The 20,900-nt window shown below is 31.0% G+C and overlaps 1 pseudogene; it reads right to left on the bottom strand.

Moving 5' to 3' along the window:
* Positions 1 to 14,234: 14,234 nt before the first annotated feature.
* Positions 14,235 to 18,951, bottom strand: LOC145938729 (uncharacterized; annotated as a pseudogene).
* Positions 18,952 to 20,900: the final 1,949 nt, after the last annotated feature.

The raw sequence follows: 20,900 nt of genomic DNA, 5'->3' as shown, positions 1-20,900 counted from the left end.
TTTTATTTTGTCAATTTATTTTATTTTTTTTTAATTAAATGTTTTCCGTAAGATTAAAAATTTGTTAATATTAGCCTATCGCCATAATGTAGAATGTGTGCGTAATACATACGTACATAAGAAACGAAAATAAAATCAGCTGTGCAATAAAAATCAATATCACCTGACTTGAAAAAAATCAACATATGATAGATTGGTACGTGTGTATATGTAATTAATTACGGGCCTGAGCGTGCGAGTTCTACGCGATGTATCATTGAGTACATTTATACGGCACCCTTAATCGGATTTAATAACATCCGTAGTTGTAAGACTGGCCAATCACAGCCGTTCTTCAGGGAAATGGCTGTGATTGGCAAGTTTTACAACTACGGATATTATTAAACCCGATTAAGGGTGCCATGTAAATGTACTCATAGGCAAACTTTCATTGCTTATAACTCAAAAACTATTACAGCCTCAATAATTTTGTCTTAGAATTTTTGACTCTATTTCACCTTTAGAATACGTTCATAAAGTATTGTAGGGAAAGTTGTGAGATATCTGGATAACTGACAACATCAACTATTTGCATTGCTTTTATGACTATTATTTTTCATTGAAAGTAAGCATTTTCACTATTTTTGTCCATAAGAAATTATAGTGGCCACAATGAAAGAAATTTCATAGCTGTTCGGCATATTTTTTTTAAATTCAGGATACTTAAGAGTATAAAAAACATAAAAAGTAAATTTTTTTGTTGTTCTTTATAATTGTTTTTTTGGATCAAAGTAAAAAATGAAAAAATCGCTAATTTTTACGTTATTTTCATTCATTTGAATAATATCTATATGTTTTCTAAAAAATTTAGCAATTATACTGTTCTATAGAGCAAAGTTTCAGCTTTAAGAATCTGTTTTCTGAATTGCGATACGATGATTTTTAATGGAATTATAAGCAATCAAATTAAAAATGCTAATTTTTTACTTAATCCGCGATAACTTAAACAATAAACATTTTTAAAAAACGATTTTGTAGGGAAAACTTTAGCTTTCACAAGAAAAGTCGAAAATTGTCGCAAATTTTTTCTGAAAAAGTTACAGGCCCACAAATTGAGAAGTTTTATTTTGTCTAGCTCGTGGTTTTCTTTATGTAAAAATTACGAAACTTATCGAAAATAAAAAGCATAAAAAATATAGACTTTTTGAAAGTAGAGATTTCAAGCTCTTAAACCCTTTTTTTATTTAAATTTTATTCATTTGTACCGAAGTTATAGCTGAATTTTGCCTACTTTTTCAGAAAAATTAAGTGTTCTCTTAATTTTTGTGAGCAGTATACAGGGTGGACAAATAACTCTGTCCCCCTGGAATATCTCCGTTATTTTTAAAGATACAAAAATATTGTACTTACAAAAGTTGTACGGTATCAAGAGAGCCTATGCTACTAATAATTTTTTTGTATTTCAAGGTCATCTCCATTTTATCCTTAGTGTAATAGCGATTTTAGACAATTTCAACGATTTTGAAATCTCTGAAGCGCTTCCACCTACAAAAAAACTATTAGTAGCATATTATGGCTCTCTTGATACCGTACAACTTATGTAAGTACAATATTTTTGTATCTCTAAAAATAACGGAGACATTTCCAGGAGATGATTCCAGGTGGACAGAGTTATTAATCCACCCTGTATATTATACAAAAGCATTGTTGTATTTAAGAACAGGAAATAGACAAAATTGTTTTAAAAAACATTAGTAAAATAATAATTGAGTCATTAATTTCCAAATTGGATCTGTTACGTCCTGTGGACTCCACGATTCTTTTCTTTCGGAGAACGCAAAGCGATATTTTAAATATCGCAGACGCGCAGATAAACCGACGATCTGACAGGTGAGGCAAACATATTCCGAGACAGTTCCATCATAAAAGTAAAGAATATATACAGAACTTGAGAAGCAAACAGATTAACTCATAAAATTCAAAACTGTAACTCGTTATACTCTAAGAAGATAAACTATAGTCGACAATTCTTTAAACAAAACCAACACTTGAAAACTAATAAAAATTTTAAGAGAGAGACTAATAACAGTAATCGATTCCAAACAATTCTCGTCTGACAGATCATCGTTACGCGATATCGGCCCGAGACAAACTCAAGAAGGTAGTAAAAATATCAACCACACTTGATAGCAACAAATTCTCCATTGGTCGAAACGTAAGCGCCTAAACAAAAGCCCTGACCAACCATGATAATTGTGAAATCAAAAGCGACGCCTCCGGGACTCTAAGGGCGTCATTGAAAAATTTCCTATTCGTCAGGAAATGTTAACAAACCAATGGAGAGGAGGAGCAAGGAGGTTGATAGACCCGCGACATCCCTCGGGAGAGCAGATTTTACTCCGGACTTTTGAGCGTAATTTTCCGCACACGACCTATCCGCCCTCGTACTTATGTTAGACTTTTTCGGACTTTTCGAACACAATCATTTTCGAAATTCAGCCTCGCTCAAACTCAGATTCCGACGTTCGTTTGGTGCGTGAGTGCAAGAACATAGTTCAATTCCGATAGACCGCATATACAACCAGACCAGAACGATCCAGCAGCCATTGTTAACAACGCACCTCACAAACAGTAAGTCAAGACACATACGCATAACAAAAGGAAAATGCAAAAATAAATATTTCACCCACCGTACCGAAATAATTCTTGGACTCAAGATAAAACCATCTTTTTAAATTTCTTTTTGCGCGAGTTCTATCCTATCCAACCCTAAACCTCTCTCTCTCCCTCACTCTTTCTTCCATTCCGAAATCACTCAGGATCTCCCGTGACAACGGCGAGATTCGTGATTTCGTCCATTCTGGAAATCACTCAGGATCTCCCGTGATAACGGCGAGATTCGTGATTTCGTCTATTCTGGAAATTACTCAGGATCTCTCGTGATAACGGCGAGATTCGTGTTCTCGTTTTCCATAACCTTCCCCTATTCAACATTATCCAGTCTCTTCTCTCTCTCACTCTAAAATTATACATGCGCAGAGAATAGGAAATAGAATTAATAATGGCAAAATAGAAAAAAAATAAGTATTCCAAGAATTATGTCTAACACACACGAACACGTTTTATATATCTATTATTTGTTTATTGAAAAATTATTGTAATTACCAATCGGGACCCTAAATTTTAAACAATAACTCCCCTCTCTGTCCCGATTGAAGACCTCCGTACTCATGTATCACCCGCGATCCACACTCACTCACTCATACACAGGCGCATCTATTTCTTTTCTGACTTGCAGAGCAACACTATTAGAATAAGGAATAATAATAATAATATATATGTGTAATAATTCCGATAAATCTAATTTTTCTTTTCTTGTCCTCTATAAGAATAAAATAAATTAATTATCTTCGTGCCTAATACTCTTTAATGGACCCGATCTCATTACTTCCTTTCCCGAAGTCGCACTAGGCCTTGTCCCGCATAATAAAGATTAAATTTTTTTACCGAAAAGAGGCCACCGACCGAACGACCCTTTAAATAGAGTAAAAGTGACCTTCCCGGTCGTTGACCTATTTAGGCCTTTTTTTTTTTTTTTTTTTTGCGCTGTGGAAACCTCATGGTACCACTCACCCCCCGGGTAGGGGATGAGGGTTATATGGGACTCCTTGTCCCCCATCGCCGATCCACGTATGGATCGGCAGTGGGGTCCAAGACCTACCGCACTAAAACCACAGCGGGTGCCTTCGCTGGCGCTTATGAGGATGGCAAGGAACTGCCGGAGCATTACATCTTGCCATCCCCTGGGACCTATTTAGGCCTAAGCACGTTCGTTCGAGTCGAACAGACGGATAGTCTGCCGTCGTTCGAAGTAAGTTTAGTTACGCCCTTCCGCTGACTCTTCCTTCCACGAGTCTGGACGTAACAGGTCATAGAATTAAGTTTCATTTGAAATGGAAAGAATGGTTGGAAAATAATTCATTAATTATTGAGCAAAGAGAAAGAAGATCGATCAATCTGTGACACTTACAATTGACCAAAACAACACAAAAGATGAAAATAACACAGAAATTATTCCTGATTTGAATTTACCAGTTACCAGTTATCGGGATTGCAAATGAAATTAAAATAATTAGTACAGATGCTTCTGATAAAACAGAAAAATATGTAAATATCAATTATTCTGCTATTTGTTCATATATACATATCATAATTTATTAAAATTAATTCCTCACAATTTATGTAGGACCTAAGACGAATATTATCTGAGAGTATCGAGGAAAGGAAGTACTATCATTTTATAAACAGAATGGTCAACTCATTGATCGTCTCTCTTTGTAATTATGTCGCGGATTGCGTTTTCTCTGTCGAGCTTAGTGCAGATGTCGATAAAAGGTACATTCTTATTAATATTAATTTCAAATAAAAATAAATTAATCGTAAGGCTCGTATGATGCAAAGCAAATAATTGAGAAATAATATAAATATAAAACCAAGGCCAACTTAACGAGCATAAATAAACAGGATGTAATGTTGATTAGTAATTTATTTCAAATATTACATAATACGTATACTTTTCGACTTACTTAGTCTTCCTCAGTACGTGAGTAGAGTTAATACAAAGCGAATATAATATAAAAAGCAAATATAATATAAAAAAATTGTTTAAGGTTCCGCCGAGCGAATGAGTTGCCATTATATGTAAGCTTAGGTAGTATACAGATAATTTATAAGAAGCCATGGCAAAAAGGTTGTAACAATCCATTTGAACTTAACAAGTTTAAAAATTTTATAAATGGAACGCGTACGATGGTGATGATAAAACCCATTCTTCGTTGGAAGGCGAGAATAAGTTAGTTCGGTAAGATCAAATATTAATGTCATTGTATAAAATTGGTATGTTCCATGATATTCGATTGACACTTGTCTTTAATGATAAACTGGAATTGTGGGTAAAAAGAAGCGTTAAAATTTTGCCACGAGCTCAATATAGTGAAAAAAGTCACTTATATCTTGAGATATGTTAAATTTCTTGCCATTAGCCTCTCACTTACAGTGTATCTTAAAATCGACTGTGGGGAGCATATCTGAGTACCAAACAATAACTCTAAAAAGTACAAATCATCGTGTGTTAGCTATTTCCTCTAGGATGTCAAAATAAACATTGTCGAATAATTCTGTGTCCTTGTTTAAATTAATGCCGTTTTTTTGTTCTTTAATGTGTATCATTTCGGAAATAAGTCTTTTTTGATAATTATGTTCAAAATCTAAAATTTTAATATTGTTCCAATTGAATGTATGTTTTTCACTCAGAATATGCTCAGAAATTACCGAATGTCTTGACGAATCTAATTTAATGTTATTAATGTGTTCTGTGAGTCGAGTGCGTAAATCTCTTTTTGTTTGTCCGACATACGTTGCATTATAATCATTGCAGTTTATTTTGTAAATAACATTTGAATTATGTGGATGGTAGTTCCTATCCATTTGTACCTTGACAAATTTCTCTAGTTTATTAAGACATCGATAACCAACAGTCATGTCCAATTTTTAAATCGATGGTGCAATTAATTCAGAGATTGTATTGATGTAGGGAATAACAAAGAATTTTTTATTGTTGTTTTCGCTATTGTTAGGTTGATTAATGACATTCAAGTTTTTATTTGTTATATTCAATTTGTTAAAAATAAGATTCTTTATTCTTCTATTGATCCATTTAAAAGTGAGGTCCAGGGGGTAGCCATTGTCGAGCGATATGTTAATAATTATCTCCAAGTTTTTTCTATGGAATTGAGGGTGTGAGAGCAATAAAGCTCTGTCGACTAAATTGTATATTATTCCTATTTTATGGCACATTGGATGGTTAGAAAAATATGATAAAATTCTGCCTGAGAAAGTTTTTTTATGAAACCAATCTATGTATAATATATTGTCTATTACTTTTAAATGTAAATCTAAAAAGCTTATGCAGCGGTCCTCCTCATATTCTACCGTGAATTTTAACCTTTCGTGATAATCATTAAATTTGTCGACAATGTTCGCAATTTCATTCGCCTGAGTTGCTAATATAATATCATCCACATAACGTTAGTAAAATATTAAGCTCGTTCCTAGACTATTTAAGATTGATTCCTCTAAATCCTGCATCACTAGATCCGCGACTATGGGTGATAATGGGGATCCCATAGGAGTCCCATAAGTTTGTTTATAAATTGTGTCATTGAAAGTAAAAAATGTGGATGATAGTATAAAATTGGTAGCTGATATAAAATCTTTTTTTGGAATTTTTGTGTGGAATTCGATATGATTCCATCTATTACTGATGCTATTGATTGCAAAATCTAGAGGGATGTTAGTGAAGAGAGATACGACATCCAACGAGACCAAAATGTCAGAAGGGCCCAATGTTTTACCAGACAGTGTTCTGCATAAATCGAAGCTGTTGTTCACATGGCTACTGGTTTTTGGTAGACTCTTTAGTAATATTTTGTGAATATAAGAAGCCAGGGAATATAGTGCTGTATTGATCGACGAGACTATGATTCTGAAAGGAACATCGTTTTTATGGATCTTGGGGAGACCATAAGCTTTTGGTAGGAGCGAATCGCTTGAATGTAGTGTATAATATTCTTTTTTAGTGATGTATTCTTTTTTTAGCCATTGTTTTATCGTGTTATTTAACTCTCTTCCGATTCGTAAGGATGGGTTGCTTTTAATAATGGAATAAGTGTTGTGATCTTTTAACAGGTCTTCCACCTTTTCAATATAATATGTTTTATTCATTGTAACGGTGACGTTGCCTTTATCCGCTCATGTAAATATGATGTTTGGATTATGGCGGCAAAATTCTGTTGTTGATTTGTGCATTGTTATTGATTTTCATGTGTTGGATTTTTAGGGATGTCTTTATGTAAGTAGTGAGAAAATTGAGGAACCGCAACATTTCGTATCGTTCTGAGATTTTTAATATTATTGCGTTTTGAATTACCTTCGATGTCCTTGATGAATTCGTGAATTGTTACTTTTTTATTTTTATTGATTAGAAGGCTGAAATTAGCACCTAGTTGTAGAAGATTGGAGACATTACTCGGAATAACTGAATCCGATAGATTAACAAACCATTTATTATTTGTGTGATCTAAAGGATTTACTAATCAACATTACATCCTGTTTATTTATGCTCGTTAAGTTGGCCTTGGTTATATATTTATATTATTTCTCAAATATTAATTTCATTACTAAATTTTAATTTGAAAAAATATAGTATTTTTTAAATTGGCTCACTTTTTTAGCTGAAAATATTATCGAGCTATTTCCTAATAAACATATGGTACAGTTTTACTTTTTTATTAATTTTTGCTAAATATATAATAATGTATACCATGCTATATAATACTTTCAATACAAAAATGTAAAAGAATACAATTTCTAAAGTAAAATTATTAAATTAATATTATAAGAAACTCATTAATTAAATCTGGATTGATCAATAAATATAATTCTACATCTGAAATTTTGCCTGTTAAAAATATTGCGAAAATATTGAAGGTAACATCCACATACATAGATTTATTTAAAAAATTAAAGCATTAAGTTCATTGATATGTTGTATATTCTTTAGAGCAATATCCGCAAGACATAATAGATCATCTTGATTAAAACATAATATACAACCATGATCAAGAGTTCTTAATTCTTGGGAAATAACTTCAAAAGCTAGAATTGAACAGTTAAGGCTCCTGGCTCCTCGCCGACCATGTCGGAATCGTGACGTCAGAGGCGAGAAAGCACATACTAAAAATTCTTGAGTGCCATTTTTAAATAAAAAGATATTTTAATAAAACAATACTACAAAATTCTTTGGCACACTTGTAAAATTGTCCGAAAACTATCTTTTTCCCTTTATAATCAATCAACAACTGTAAAATGACCGTAATATGAAATCCAAGTCATCTGGTCTTTGCGCATGCGCAGTCATTCTACAACATCATTCGACAAAGTCTGATATCACACTCATTTTACGGTTGTTTATTAACTGTCAAGGGAAAAGCATAGTTTTCGGACAATTTTATAAGTGTGCCAAAGAGATTTGTAGTGTTGTTTCATCGAAATATCTTTTTAGAATTTGTGAATTTAAGAATTTGTTAAGAGGGAAGAGCAGAAAAAGATTTAATATTCATGATTTCATCATACAGTATTCTGCTTTAAATACACTAATAAGATATTCATTGGTATATATGTTTTTATCAATGTGTTATTGTTATTAATATTTGTATTGTCTTATATAAAATTATTTCTTTAATTATTTATTTTATTTAATTATTTCAGTTTGAAATAGATTTTGATAAACTATCTTGGATCTGTTCAAAAACGTGAATCGCCAAAGCTATATTATTTTATTTTAAAGAAATTACAAAATAATAGTATTATATATTGCATGAACAATCGACAATAGGTTAGAATTTTTATTATATACAATCAATTAAATTTTTTGGTTACAGATTGGATATGTTTTATATACGTATATTATGTATATTGTATTGTAATACAAATTTATTTTTAAATATAGAGAACAATACAGTGTCAATCTTGATGTTATTAAGCAAATTGTTTCCAGTTAATACTGCTATAAAGTAAAAAGCAGAAAGGAGTTGGTCAGTGGTAATCTTCGCGTCAAGAAATTACAGAAGACTTTATTTTTCATATAAAAGTGAGTTAATATCTCAATAATTAAAAATATGAATAATATTATATATATTTATATATATACATTATATATTATTTATTTGTCATATATTTAAATTTAAACATAAAAAGGCAAAAAAAATTTAAAAAATTTTTTAATTTATAAATTATAATATTTCTGCATATACAGGATGTTTTAAGAGTAAAATCAGCATTCTATGACATAATTGTACACGCATCATTTTAAGCAAAAAGTTTAGAAAAATGTGCCTTATTCTGCACGATTATAAAGATGCATGTTCAATATTAAGAACGAATACATTTATCAAATTGCAATTAATAGAAATATTATGAAACAATTACATTAAATTTTCGTCGTTTCTTGTTATCATGATTATGAATGTAAACATTAGGTCACATATATGATAAGTTATGTGTTAGTTTGAAATTTTTGGTTCCTGGTATAATTATAATAATGTTTCAAGTTCACTGCTAAAATTATTATTAATTAATTAAAATTATTATTTAATAATTATTATTATTCAAATTTAATGTAAACAAAATTTAATGTAATTGTTTCATAGAATTTGGTTCTATTAAGTTAATAAATGAATTCGTTCTTAAGATTGAACATGCTATATCTTTATAACCGTCCATAATATGTCCATAATATGGACACATATGTATATAAACTTTATTGCTTAAAATGATGTGTACGATCGTGTCCTAGAATGCTGACCATTTCTCCTGAAACGCACCCTCTATACTATAAGACAGAGTTTTCCAAATCTTTTTGGCTTACCGCCCTTTTTTCAAACATAATTTTTTTCAGCGCCCCCCTCGGGAAATCTATCTCTATCTCTTATCTTAATTAATAATATAATTGTAAGCGTAGTTGAAATAAAACAATTTGGAACTGAAATTTTAAAGATATAATCAAGTGGATAAGTTTGCTTAAAAAAATATTTCAACGCCCCCGTACTACCCCTAAAGCAAGCAAAGCCCCCTCAGATCCCTTCAGCGCCCACGGGGGGGCGGTAGCGCCCAATTTGGGAAACTCTGCTATAAGACATATTATAGAGTAATTAGCATATTTTGTTCGTTGTATTAAGAAATAAAAGATAATTTTATGTCTATAAGTGTACATATACATATCGGGTGTTCAAAATGTTACAAATTTTTATTGTCAAAAATATTGTTTCCAGAGAAAAATGTTTCGAATAGAAGTTGCAATATTTCAAGGAGGACATAAGTTGATGTTATAGGTATATTTGTAAATGATGGTTTTAAGGTCATTTTAAGGTCAACTTGATTTTTTTAAATGCACAATTACTCTATGTGTTTTATGTAAATAGATTCCTTGTAATATTTTGCATAATTATAAAAATAAATAGTCAAAAATTGGGTAAATATTGACAAAAGGGGACCCAGCCCCAATCACTTTGACCTTGACATATGTTGTCAAGGTCATAGGCCTGAGTAACCTCCAACAAATTTTAGCCGTCGCTCCTTCTTAAGAAGAAAGTTATTAACAAAAAAAGGATTTGTAAAAATTAAAATTTGTACATAGACTAACAGTGAAAAACTTGATGACAGAGTTCATAGAAATAGCTCTACCTATACTATATACCTATATATACCTAAATAAACATTCAATTTTTTATATAGAGTGTTCAAAAATAACATTAATATGATGAATTAATTATTTATTGAATACATTTTGCTCATTATTTCAAAAAAGCATCAATACGTTTATCTAAAAAAGTTTACTAAATACACACACACACACACACACACACACACGGGCGGGTGCAAGGGGGACTTCGGCCCCCCTCCCGCACCCACCCGCCGGTAGGCAGGGTGGACCTCGCTTTACAACTTACAGCATGTGTCCATTGCGATTGAACTCTTCGCAATGCATCCCCTACCGGCGGGGTGGGTGCGGGAGGGGGGCCAAAGACCCCCCTTGCACCCCACCTCCGTGTGTGTGTGTGTGTGTGTGTGTGTGCATATACGTTTGTGATATTTTATATCTTCTTTGCAATTTTTTTTATTAATAACTTTTTATTAAACAACAAGCGACGGCTAAAATTTGTTGGAGGTTACTCAGTCCTATGACCTTGACAACATATGTCAAGGTCAAGGTGATTGGGGCTGGGTCCCCTTTTGTCAATATTTACCAAAAATTGAATGATTTACGAGATATTTTATATCTTAATTTGACATATTTTTTTATATAAAATACAAAATATCTCTAATATTTGTAAAATATTTAGTTCTCGATAATTTTACCTTAATATTTTTATGCATAGAATAATTAGACAAATCAATTGGTGTAAAGAAAACGCATAGTTATGTTTAAGAAAAAATATACAATTTGTAACATGCAGCTACATATTTTTTAAACATTCCTATAACATCAACTTATATTTTCCTTGAAATATTGCAACTTTTATTTGAAGCATTTTTCTCTAGAAACAATATTTTTATAGTTAAAAATGTGTAACGCTTTATTTTGAACACCCGGTATAGTTATAAATTGTTTTACTTTACTTGTGCAATATATGGTGATTATTATTTAGTAAATTATTATTTGCTATTATTACTATTTCTTATTCTTATTTCTTATTGTTTATTTCTATTAATTATTATTTTTGCTTATTTATTTCAATAAAAATTGTATATTAGCTTCTAAATATATAATAATGTGTGTAAACCCCTGAGATATTCAACCATCTTTGGATAAAAGAAGAAAAATTAAAAAAGTTTTGGTTTAACATTACCTCAAACAATTATTGTCGGACCTACATTACAAAAAATTCATCAAAATATTTTTGTTTTCGACGATGCCTTATGTGAAGTGGAAACGTTATTAAAGACTATCGACATTACTTTTAAAGCTTTCCATACACTTCACGCAAATTATCCTGTAAAACACAAATATTTAGGATCTGCTAATGTGGTTAATAAAATTGTAATCGTACTTTTGATCAATGAGCAATTTTAAAAAAACATTTAATGAAAAAACTAAAATAATATTTTGCCAAGTAAGAGGTAAAATATAATATCAAAAAAGCAAGAAAGCAAATTTTTTTTTGTTGTTTTTTTCTTCTTTTTTTTTACACGGTGTAATCTTCATGGATACCCTCCGATCCCCGAGGAAGTAATACCGAACTCGTACGGCAAAAATCCCGCGAATGTTTTATTCGAACTCTGTTTACGCGAGATGCCCGGCATGATTTGCATCGCTTTGGGACTGCCCGCATTCAGTGCAACATTCTTAAATAGAATTGCAACAATTCGAATTGATAAAAATAGCAGATACACATTTTAAATCATAATTTGTCGTTAAAAAACCGACTATTTTCAAATTGAGATAATAGCGAAAAATTATCGTATCGAGTTCCGCCAAAGTGCATTTTAAAGAGAAAATTTTGAATTTTTACGTGATTTTTATCCTATTGAGCTACGTCAACTGATTCACGCCGTGCAATTCAGGAAAGTGGACCTTCTATTTATCAGTTTTGTAGGTTCTCACTCTGTCACTTGTTATTGCAAAACTGATCATTCCACGTAATCGGAACTAAAATTTTCTTAAACTACAGACTTCAAGCTTCATTTTCATTTTTTAAACACCTTGGTATAATAATTATTAGCTGAGTTATAAGTTCTTGAACTTTCACTATATTTTATTACTTTTCAAGTGTACCGCTTTTTTTTGGCCGAGTTTATATATGTATATATAACTCATGATTGATATGCAAAAGTCATTGTCATATAAGCGTGTAAACGAAAGACTTATTGTTTATAGTTAATTTCCCTGTTTTTGCAATTTACAATGAGTTATATTAGAATCCTACCCTTTGCTTCATAAGGAAAGTCCCTTAAGGGTTTCAGGGCAAAAATCAAAATTATCTCGATATATTAGCACATAAATCGAAAAGTTAAGCACAGAGAATTCAAAAAAAATTTGTTTTGAATTCTATATTTTCAAAAAGAATTCTTTTTCCATCCCATTTCTGTTCTAAAAGCATTCTTAAGAATTCCAAAAGAATTCACTTTTATGTCACCAATTCTGAGCCCTTTTTCGAATACAAAAGGGAATCTTTTTATATTCTATAAGAATTCTATTTTATATTTTATAAAAATTCGAAATAGTATTCTAACAGAGCTCCATAAGAGATCGCTTTATTTTCTTTCTGGATTTAAAAACTGTTCTTGGCTAGATTGTAAAGGATTCTTTTGCGATGCTTCGAATAAAATATATTTTACGCTAAAAATATGTTTTATGGAAAAATGTATTTTATACGATAAATCTTTCTTTAATTCATGCTATATAGAAATATACTGCAACAAAAAATGACAATACGGAGAAATCTAGTAAAATATTTGTATTATAGTAACAAACTGATTTATTGTATAATTTTTCCATAAAATATATTTTTAATGCAAAATATATTTTAATTTATTTCTTAATTTTAAAGAATAAATCATACTTTGATTTTTATTACTAATTAAATATTACTTTTATTAAATATTATATGTTTGTACATTTTTGTACGTTTTTTATATTCTTTGGTTTTAAACCTAAATCACATTGTTTCCATTAATCATATCGTTTTAATATCACAGATTGATTTACAATATAAAATAATGAGTATATACTTTTATCAAAACGACGTACATAAATTAGAATAATACTTTAACAACAAAAAGTTCAAATACATGAAATACATTGAAAAGAACAATACATATATGGCAATGTTCAAAATATTATAAAACTAAACGTTAAATAAGAGTTAAGACACACACAAAATAATCTTGAAAATATTCTGTGATAAACTTTAAATCAAAAACAAAATGTATGAATCACTATATTATATTTTAATAAACTATGAAAGAAAAAATAGTTTTTATACCGTTATTGAAAAAGTAAAATAATCCATTTTTACTTTTTAATCGATCACTAGCGTGCTCCAGCCACTTCTTTATTATTATTTCAATATCGTTTTTAGGGACGCTTTTTATTTTCGAAATAGTTTCTGTAAGAGAAAATTTTCTAATTAGTCATATAGATATGACAAAAAAAATTCAATATTAATATTTGATTACTGATTCAATAAAAAATTATGATTTGAAAAGAATGGATATTTTTTCAATTAATCGCTTATCACTGTGTAAAAGCTAATTGTGAGAATATGCAGACAAATTTGCATAGCGCATAAAAATACGCATAAAGAAATAGACCAATCCATTTCTTTATGTATATATATTATATTATACTTATGTTATGTTATGCATCTCTGACAATTTATTTGGATATACCTTAAATATTATAATATCTATAAAATATTAAACCAAAAGGTCCTAAACGTTTAGGGCATTTGTACGTAAGCCAGTCAGATTCTGGTTGTAGATTATGCATTTTGTGCTTATTAAATTTAACGTTTTTTGGAGGCCAAAAAATTTCATTTGATTCTACATTCATCCATTTTTCTGGTACGAGATTACAAAAGTCGTCAAAAAATACACGTAATACCGCATCTGCAAATTTGTGAATCAATAACACCTCATAAATTATTTTGTAAAAGAGGCATAGCGTAAGTGATATTTTCGTATGTCACTAGAAATCCTTTGCGGCTTATGCATTGTGCAGGTCACATAAGTACAGGTGACAGATTTTCGACTTTGTATATATTCAAGTTATTTGAAGAACACGGATAATTTGAAATATCGTTTTTCTGTAGAAATTGACGACCAAGAATAACAATCACATTTTCGATTAATCCAATATGCTTGATCATCACGATAGTTGCATCAATCAGGAAGCAACAGTTGTCCGGCCTCTTATTCGATAACTCAAAATTGCGGAATTGTAGAATTTTGTGCTCGCTGTGGCAATCCAAAGGAAGTTCTGTCACAATTGGATACTTGAGTAGAGGATACTTAACAATTTTTGGATTCTTCTTCTTTTGCAGATGCTGATCGCGATTGTGCCCTTCGCTCAATCGTCGATGAATTTGTTGCAAGGAATTTGCATGTTTTCGTAGCATTCGCTTTAATATTTGCATATGATTTTCAAAATCAAAAGCACTATATGAGTCTAATGGACCATACATCTTTACATCTTCATTTAAATGAAGAAGATAATGAAAATTACTTGTAACATACTACTCTCCATACAATTTTTTAAATTCTTGTAAGAAATAAATGAGCAATTCTTTAGCATAAGCGTTGTTTCTGTTACAGTCTCGAGAGTCGCACAATATTCGTATAGCACAATTTAAACTAATAAAGTGAATTAAATATTCTTCAGGAAGTAAATGTTGTAAGATAATCGGTCCAAGGTACAATAGGAAAAATTGAAATTCAGTGCCTTTCCAATGACATAACTCCTGCAAGTCTCGAGGTTTTCTATTAAAATCTTTTGGCACCCATTGTGCGACGACAACTATTGAATCTAATAATTTTTGTACAGCTTGAGAACTAAACTTTGGACGTCGACAATTATCTAACCAGCTCATTAACAGGGATTTCATGACACCCAACAATACCATGTGTAAAAAGTCCAACGGAAATTGTTTTACCATATCGATTGGTAACGATTCAAACGGCGAAACTGCAATATGGTGTTCTTTATTCATTCTACTTCTGAAAGTATCATCTGTTCGTAGTGGTGCTGATTCGGTAAGAAAAACCATTCGATCTCTAAATTCTCCTTCTACAATACATTTGTCGCAACTGAAGTATCCATTAAACTGCTTGGTACATTTAACGTAAGATCGTGCAGGACTGTCGCAAATTATGCATCATAAAGTAACTTGGAATCTTTTTCCATCTATGACAATTCCTTCATTTTGTAACTGTTTGTATTCATTTATAAACGGTGTCAGGTAGTTGTGAACTGAAGATGGTTTTTTATTACCATGATAAATTCCAATAACGAATGGCGTATTCAAAGAGCTATGAACAAATTTTCCTAATATAGGCCATAAACATGTTTTAGAAGATTTCGCTATAGGTAAACCATCGATATTTATATCAAACATCAATTTCGTTTTATCGATATAAGTCGAATCATATAATTGGTTCTCGATGGTTGTTTTTAATCCATAATGAAGATATTCTCCAGGCGGACGAGGACTAATTTTTAAATTAGAAGTTCGAAATGTTCGTAATAGAAATCGAGAATCTTCAGTAGGGATGGGTGATGTTCAAAATAAAATCGATTTTAATAACATCAATTTTTGAAAAAAAAAATCGATTCTGAAAATCGATTTTCTATGTAAAAATATCGACGAGTCGATTAATCGAATAAAAAAATTATTGGTGAGTATTATTGAATTTTTATGCTTTTTATATTTTATTTTATATTATCTTTTATATTTTTATATTTTATTATTGAATGTTTTATTATTGAATTTTTTTTCATTATACACTTGTTTCTTATTATTTAAGGCTCCTGCATACTCAATGGCCAAGTCCGTATACGACAGCGCCACATTTGGCAAAACTATAAACTATAAAGCGTGAAAATGATTTGAAATGAATGAAAAGAATTTATTCTTGCGACTTACAGCGTCATTTATCATTTTAGTGCAGTGTTTCTATTTTTAAAATAATTGTTATAGTGTTAAAATATACGAAGACTCTCATTTTGTTATAATTTAATATGTCAAAGCAAATATTTATTTCATTTCGATATCTGTCAAACAGCAGGTTTTCGTCCTTGATTAGGGTCAATCCAATTCGACATATACAATGTTATTTATTGCTTACCCAAGCAAAAGGAGAGTTTTCGGTATATTTTACAAGTCGGTTCTATCGGTTACAAACCCTATTTTATTGAAAAACGTTTTTATTTTAGCGTAAGTCGCAAGAATTTTCATGGTATATTTTCTCGCTTCTGACGTCATCAATTCAAGATGGCTGCAGTGAGTATGCAGGAGCCTTAATACATCCCAGTTGTGCCCAAAGTTCTTCTACCTGAAAAATTATTGTTAATATTAAGCCATTAATATACAGGGTGTCTGGAAAAGTAAGGTCAATCGAATAGGAGGTGAAAGAGGAGCATGAGTAGAACACATAATGTAAATAAAATTTTTTTGTATTCGCTATGGTTTAGAAAATACGGCGCTTTATAGGGGTGCATAAAAAGTGTTGAAACCCCTAAATATTTCGAAAAGTACGCATTTTCGAAAAAAATGTTTTATACAAAAATTGTAGGGTTTTAAGTGAAGAATTACACAGAAAAATTAGTATGACCTGGAATAGCGTTCTCAAGATCACGTAAAGATAACCTAGAAATTTTTAATGGGTATCCTCAGTTTTTATTGCATATTATTGTAGCTTATCCCGAGGACTTTCCAAAACAGTATAATGAAATACGTTTTTGTTAGGTACTTTTTGAGTTATGAGGCTTGAAAGTTACAGTACCGCCGGCATTAGCATCACCCAAGGTGTACCACGTGGAGGTTGCACGGTCGGATTTATACCTTCTAGGTTATCTTTACGTGACCTTGAGAACGCTATTCAAGATCATACTAATTTTACAGCGGGCTGTAACATTACTTTCGCTTTCAAAATATTGCCACGCTGCACTCGATTGTTTTGACCTTTTAAATATCAAATAATAGTTAAAACAATCTTTTAAAACGACCCCTAAAAAAGTAAAAATTTGCAAGGAATACTAAAACCAACTTACTCAGATTTACTCTTTGCACCCGAACTTTTTGGTGAGGCTTCAGTCGGCGTGATCTCCTCTTGGGCTACCACTTGAGGATCTCGAGCATCATCCTCTGTATTCTTGATCAATGTATTAAAAAAGCAGATATTAAATTCAATAAAGTAAACAAGACCATAGATCGTGAACAATTTTTACACTCACTAATCCATATTAATGGATCGAAACAGTGTTTCGATTTCTTCGTCGTCATTAACGATCTTCCCACTTTCGCACAGATTGCGAACGTATTCGAATGCCTTATCGTTATCTAAAATGAAAAGTACGCATATAGGATATATGATAAGAATAATAATCTAACATCGATCTGAAGATATGTATTTGCTTAAATAAATACAAAATATGTATACAATTAAAGAAATGTACTTTTCAATGAAATATATATGTAATATTGTAGATAATCCTCGTACAGGAAAATAATCCTGTTTGTTGATTCTAAAATATATTGTGTGCGCGTCCTGGATTCTATGATATAAAAGTGTATTTGTGTAAATGTAAAACATTATCGTCATGTTATCATCATCGGAAAACAAACAAAATTATAGATGTTGGAGGTTATGTGATACTTTAATCGAAAAAATATAAATTTTATAGTTAGTATACTTACCGTTTCTGATATTCATCGCTAACTCGCATTAAACTATAAAACACGAAACACACAACAGCAATTTTCGATTTTTATGAGACAAAATCGAAATATTGGCTGGGTTCCATAAAGAAAGCGCATATGTCATATGTGCGCATTATCTATAGTACATGTTACGGTTACGTTTATACTATAGATATATGCGCTTTATGGAACCCAGCCATTATATCCTTCCCTTTCCTACACGAAGCGGTATCCGGCGCGGTGCGCGGCCTACAACAGCCAATCAGAAACTATAATATCCACAGATGTCTATACACTACTAGATCGCTAACCTCGGCAAAATAGGTGAGGCTCGTAGGATATCCGGTTTCGGCCATGACATCGCAATAAAATGGCCGCTTGCGCTTTTTTCTATACACGTTAATATTACTAAAAGTACTAAAAAGTAATTTTTGGAACATAAAATATTTATAATATACAAAAAAGTATAACAGATTACGATTAAGATTAAGGAAATCTGTTTTAGATTTAGATAGGAAATAACAATAAAACATTAATGTCATTTTTATAATATGAAACATATTTTATTAGATAAGATAAGAATGTACGATATAAAATTTATATTAATTTATATTAATTTATATTGTCATTAAAAACAAGTAACACAAAAAAATAAGTAAATAAAAAAAAAATAAATAACCTTAAAAAATTACAAAACTCGAATATTTTATTATAAATAATTGCATTCTATTTACCTAAATAAGTAAAAACCATCTGTAATTTTTACTTATTTTTGCACTTCGGAATACAACATCTTCTCGACATTTTTCCGCACGCTGGGTCACTTTCACACACACAGAGTAGTGTATAAACATCTGTTGCTTACACATATAGGCACCGTGGCCATTTTGTTGCGATGTATCATGGCCGAAACCGGATATCCTGCCGGCCTCATCTTTTTCGTCCGTCAAGCCCCAAGTTAGCGATCTAGTAGTGTATAGACATATGTGATAATATCTTATCTTTTTTGCGTCACTGGGTGCGTTCAGGGCCTTCGGGCCTTCGCACACAAATTGCCGTAACTGTAAACTTAAGACATAAACATAAGCTGAGAACCAATCAGATTATTGCTTCAGCTTTAATCATTCCAGAACACAACATAAATGATGATAAAGTTGGCCATAAGCTAAAGTAACTAGAATTTTAACCGGTTGAAATACCGTACTGCACAAAGTCTGTCCTTTTTAGAGCCACTTGATATACAAATTCGACTGAACAACCTCCCCGCGGTGTACATCAGGCAATGCAAATGCCGGCGGTATGTCAATTTTAAAGCTTCATATCTTGGGAACGGCTTGCGTTCGAAGAGACATCAATAGGTAGTGTTTTGAAAACGTCTCGATAAGGGCTACAAGAATATGCAATAAAAAATAGGGGGTTCCATTTAAGAAAACATCGATGACCTTGACCTGACCTTCAATAGGTCACTCAAGGTCAAGTCCATAATTTCATCATCTGTCCCTTTTCAAGTCCTACAACTTTTGTCTGAAACATTTTTCTGTATCTTCCATATTTTTCGAGATGTCTGCCTGGGGAGATTAAAATGGGACACCCTGTATATATATATATATATATATATATATATATATATATATATATATATATGTTTGCATAGAGTATTATAGCGAGACCGGATGAAATGTTTTAATATCTTTGTATACATAGGTTTACATTGGTCCATAGATGTATACATAATGCAAATAATTTGTTTGCATATGTTATAAATAAAGTTATTGCGAAAATTAAATACTGTATCTGTAGAGTATTTTATTGGTACCGTTTTTTTTTGGTATCGTATATTAACGGTACCTTATATTCATATATACAGGGTGTCCGAAAAATCGCCTACTCTACTTCGGGAGGTGATTCAGGACAAAAAAAAAAGAAAAAAATGTTATATAAACATAGGTCCGGAAATAAGTCGTTTCCGATATAAACACTTTTATGTTAAAAAAATCATAATTCGTAGTACGCTTGGCATCCCTCTTTCTCAATTTTTTCTTAAATTAAGAAATTCTTAAATTAACGAGAAGCGCGCGCTTGTGTTGTCTAGTATACTAAAACATGGAATAGTATATTTTTATGAAATAACGCGAGCAAGCTTTATGGCGCCACATTTTTGTTATTGGCGTAACTGTTGGTATAAAACGTATTTACATTATATTATTATTAATTTCATTGTAAAATGATTAATGTTCACGATACGTGAAGCTTATTTTATTTTACTTATACTTATAATTACAATTTATCAAATTATGGATACAATAATACGAGTAAGTTGTATGACGCCTAATTTTTGGTATTAACGGGACCACACAAGACATTTTCATTTTGCATATGTAAGCTGATTGGCTACTCAGTGCTTTTCGTTGCAACATAAGTCTTTTGTGCGAAGAAATCATAGTGTGGCAATTGAGGGCTAAAAGCGAATTGTAAAAAAAATACATTAATATTTTAATGAATATATGACATCAAACTAACATTTTGAATTTTCTGTTCTTCTTGGGTATTTCAAAAATCTTGTTATTTCTACGTAATTTAAAAAATTATATTATAACAAACTTTAAGTAATGTTATTTTTCTGGAAAATTTGCGTTAATATGATGTAAATGCGCATTATATGAAACGGTCCTGTCAACAAAATTTTGGCGCCATAAATCTTGCTGACGTAATTTCGCAAAATTGATCAATACTATTCCATCTTTTAACAAATTCAAATATTAATATTTAATTAGATAACAAAATGGATGTCTTATGTTGGTGCTAAATATACGCATATTTGTTAATATGGTGTAAATAAACGCATTATATCAAAGGTCCCGCCAATAACAAAAATTTGGTCCC

This window comes from Prenolepis imparis, unplaced genomic scaffold, assembly GCF_030444845.1.
Source record: "Prenolepis imparis isolate NDT839.2.m4 unplaced genomic scaffold, iyPreImpa1.0 SCAF_1, whole genome shotgun sequence".
NCBI lineage: Eukaryota > Metazoa > Arthropoda > Insecta > Hymenoptera > Formicidae > Prenolepis > Prenolepis imparis.
Note: the sequence above shows the minus strand (reverse complement) of the source record. Positions and strands in the feature narration are given on the sequence as shown.